Here is a 4020-nt window from a genome sequence, read left to right as displayed (position 1 = left end):
CCCATCTTAGTATCTGCTTCTTAAAGGACACCAAGGGAAAGTTTAACAGATTACACAAGTAGAGCCCATTGACCCTGATAAGGAGCCAGAGACCAGCATTTACTTGAAGAAAGCATAACTTGAAGAAAGAAGAACAGAGTTAGTTAAAGCTTTGGAATATAGTTAACACAATCCCATAGCCAATGCAGGGTGACTCTGTACCTATTTTTTTTTTCAATTTTAAATACAGTTTTATTTGAGACATTAAATTTTTTCTCTTGCAATACAGAGCTTGTAAAGTGCAATTTTTTCCATGTGCACACACATTCCATGTTCAAGTACCAAGAATGCCCAGTTATTTACTATAGCAGCTCAACTTTGTAACTGCCACAGGATTTGTTACAAATTTGGGTCCTTCCATGTTTTGTGTGGAACAATGCTATATCTATGCTAGGCTGGCTTAATCAACCTCTTCAATGGTGGGCCCTGAGAAGGCACTACCTGATGGAGGAGCTCCATCACCAAGGAAGCCCCCAGGCATTCCTCCTGGCATTCCCCTGGGCATGCCTCCTGTGCTCTGGTACAGCTTGGTAATGATGGGGTTGTAGAATTTTTCCAACTCCTTCTGCTGGTGTTCAAATTCTTCCTTCCCTGCACTCTGGTTCTTATCCAGCCAGTTGATTATTTAATTACACTTGTAAAGAATCTTCTGTTTGTCCTCATCATTAATCTTGCCCTGAAGTTTCTCATCCTCAACAGTAGCTTTCATGTTTAAGGCATAGGATTCAAGCAAATTTTTTGAAGACACCTTATTCTGCTGCTTCTTGTCTTCAGCTTTGTACTTTTCTGCTTCTTGAACCATCTGTTCAATGTCATCCTTGCTCAAACGGCCCTTGTCATTAGTGATGGTAATCTTGTTCTCTTATCCTGTGCTCTTATCCATAGCAAAGACATTGAGAATGCCACTGGCATCAATATCAAAAGTGACTTCAATCTGAGAAACACTACAGGGGCAGGAGGTATGCCTGTGAGTTCAAACTTGCCAAGCAAGTTGTTATCCTTGGTCATGGTTCACTCACCTTCATAAACCTGAATGAGAACACCAGGCTGGTTGTCAGAGTAGGTGGTGAAAGTCTGCGTCTGCTTGGTAGGAATAGTGATATTGTGCTTGAGGACACTCATGACTCCACCAGCAGTTTCAATTCCAAGGGAAAGGGGAGTGACATCCGACAGCAGCAAGTCTTAAACATTTTCAGGTTTGTCTCCAGACAAAATGGCTACCTGGAATGTAGCATACAGCTGCACCATATGCAAGAGCCTCACCGGGGTTGATGCTCTTATTCAGTTCTTTCCCACTGAAGAAGTCCTGGAGAAGTTTCTGAATCTTGGGGATGCGGGTTGAGCCACCCACCAAGACAATATCGTGGATCTGAGACTTGTCCAGCTTGGCATCCTGAAGGGCCTTCTCCATAGGGTCCCGGGTGCCATGGAACAAGTCAACATTCAATTCTTCAAATCAGAAGTTGATTCCTTCATAGAGAGAATCAATCTCAATACTGGCCTGGGTTCTGGAAGACAGAGTGCGCTTAGCAAGCTCAGAAGCAGTACGGAGGCAACAGACAGCCCTCTTGTTCTCACTGATATCCTTCTTGTGTTTGCTCTTGAACTCTGCAAGGACATGGTTGACCCTGCCATTGTCAAAGTCTTCTCCAGACAAGTATCTCCAGCTATAGATTTAACCCCAAAGATTCTATCCTCAATAGTGAGGATTGACACATCAAAATGCCACCACCTAAATCAAAGATCAGCACATTTCTCTCTGCTCCAACATTTTTGTCTAAGCCATAGGCAATAGCAGCAGCAGTTGGTTCACTGATGATTCTAAGTACACGGAGACCAGCAATAGTTCTAGCATCTTTGGTAGCCTGACGCTGAGAGTCATTAAAGTAGGCAGGTACTGTGACAACAGCATTGGTAACAGTCTTCCCAAGACAGACTTCTGCAATTTCTTTCCTCTTTTCAGGACCATGGATGACATCTCCTCTGGATAAAAACTCTTTGTCTCTCCTTTGTATTCTACTTAAACCTTAGGTCTGCCAGCATCATTTGCCACCATGAAGGGCCAATGTTTCATAACAGACTGGACAACAGCATCATCAAATCTTCATCCAGTAAGTTGTTTGGCATCAAAAACCGTGTTGGTGGGATTCATTGCGACTTGGTTCTTTGCAGCATCACCAATCAATCGTCTGGTGTTAGTAAAGATGACATAGCTTGGGGTGGTTCAGTCCCCTGATCATTGGCAATTATTTCCACCTTTCTGTGTTCTCCCACACAAGAATCGGTGGTGCCAAGATCAATGCCAACTGCAGGTCCCTTAGACATGGTTGCAAAAACATAGGCCCAGCTCTGCAGGAGGAGCAAGCAGCAATCTGGAAAGCTACCAATGCATCCAATGAGCTGGCTCTGTACTTTAATGGATGGATTTTGAGCAATGTCAAAAAGAGATAACAGCGTTTGGATTTGTCAGAACTGATGCTGACTTTTCAGCATTATAAGTATTGGAGAAGAATTAGCGTGAGATTTAGTTGAGAGGAATTGTCAGTGTAGACTCAAAGAATGTCAGAGACTTCCTGAGCCATATTGACTACAGGTTTTATCAACACCACATACAGAAGTGCTTGGTAATTAACACTTGAAATATATTATTTGGCTCTATTCGGTATGGTTTCCAGAATGAACAGACCAAGAAGCAAAATCTTTTACAAATTAGTACCTTGTTTATATATAGAACCTTTCCAGAGTGATTCTGAGTCTCGCCCAGCCCCTCATTGGATCATATCTCATAAAGTGCAAAATTTTGTACTTGGGCTGTAGTGTATTGGTAGAAAGATTCTAGAGCTGTGCTGTCTAATATGGTAGCCACTAGCCTCATCTTATTTTTTAAACTTAAAATTACTTAAATTTGAATAAAATTTAAAATTCAGTAGCTCACTATACTATTCATACTACAAATGCTCGATAGCCATGCATGTTCATGGTTCCTTCATTGAACAGCGCAGATATAGGACATTTCCAACATCAAAGAATATTTTATTCAACAAGGGATATTCTAGAGGAGAATTTCCCCAAGGAAAAAAGTTATCTGACTTTTTAAAAGTAATTCTGCTACATTTGGTGTGGCGAAAGAGTGTTTCAAAGTCACCAGTTCAGCCCAGCTCCTTCTCACACCTACAAAAGATGCTTAATGACTGCCCTACAAGCCACTGAGATTTTTAGAAACCACCTAGGAGGGCTCAGTTTCATCTAGAAAGAGAATCAGTAACCAATATTTCACAGATATCTTCAGCTAATGTGATATTTTCTCACCCATTGCCTAATGAGATTATGTTTTAGGACAATGGAGTACCCTTAGCAACTTTGGGGTAAATGAGCAATGGACATATGGAAAGGAGGCTGGACCACCCTGTTGCTGAAAGACAGGATGCACATAGCAGTCTACGTGATGCTTAGTGTGCCTGAGAAGAATCAGGGTTTGGGAGTCTCTTGTAGCTAGGGGTAGAAATTGAGTTTCAAACAGGAAGTTGAAAGGTAGCATGTCTCACTCTGCAGAGATACCATGGCCATGCTCCTAAGAGAATCCATGTGTGCAGAGCCTGTTAGGCTTTAGACAGAGGGATGCTATCTCAAACAGAAAACAATCCTGCTAGGACTGTTGACTCCACTGAAGAAAGTAATAGGATATTAAACAGTGACTTAGATAAGTTGATCAATGAAGGTCTCTCAGAGAAGGTGAAACTTGAGTAGAAACACAAATGATAAGAGTCAGTCATGTAAAGACCTAGGAAACAATGCTGCCAGGTTGAAAGAACAGCAAGTATACAGGCACCAAGGCACGAATGTGTCTGGCATGTTCTTGGGAGACAGAGAACCAGTGTGGCTGTAACAGAAAGAGAGGGAGAGACTGGAAAAAGATGAAATTGAAGAGTTTACATTGAAGTTTCATCAAAAAGCTTGGATTTGATTCTAACTGGAAAGGAA

The 4020-nt window shown here is 41.8% G+C and overlaps 1 pseudogene; it reads right to left on the bottom strand.

The window, feature by feature from the left end:
• Positions 1 to 389: 389 nt before the first annotated feature.
• LOC109560560 (heat shock cognate 71 kDa protein pseudogene) lies at positions 390 to 2411 on the bottom strand (annotated as a pseudogene).
• Positions 2412 to 4020: the final 1609 nt, after the last annotated feature.

The sequence above is a fragment of the Bos indicus genome, chromosome 6, assembly GCF_029378745.1.
Source record: "Bos indicus isolate NIAB-ARS_2022 breed Sahiwal x Tharparkar chromosome 6, NIAB-ARS_B.indTharparkar_mat_pri_1.0, whole genome shotgun sequence".
Lineage (NCBI taxonomy): Eukaryota > Metazoa > Chordata > Mammalia > Artiodactyla > Bovidae > Bos > Bos indicus.
The sequence above is the reverse complement of the archived record's forward strand: the minus strand, read 5'-3'. Positions and strand labels throughout refer to the sequence as shown.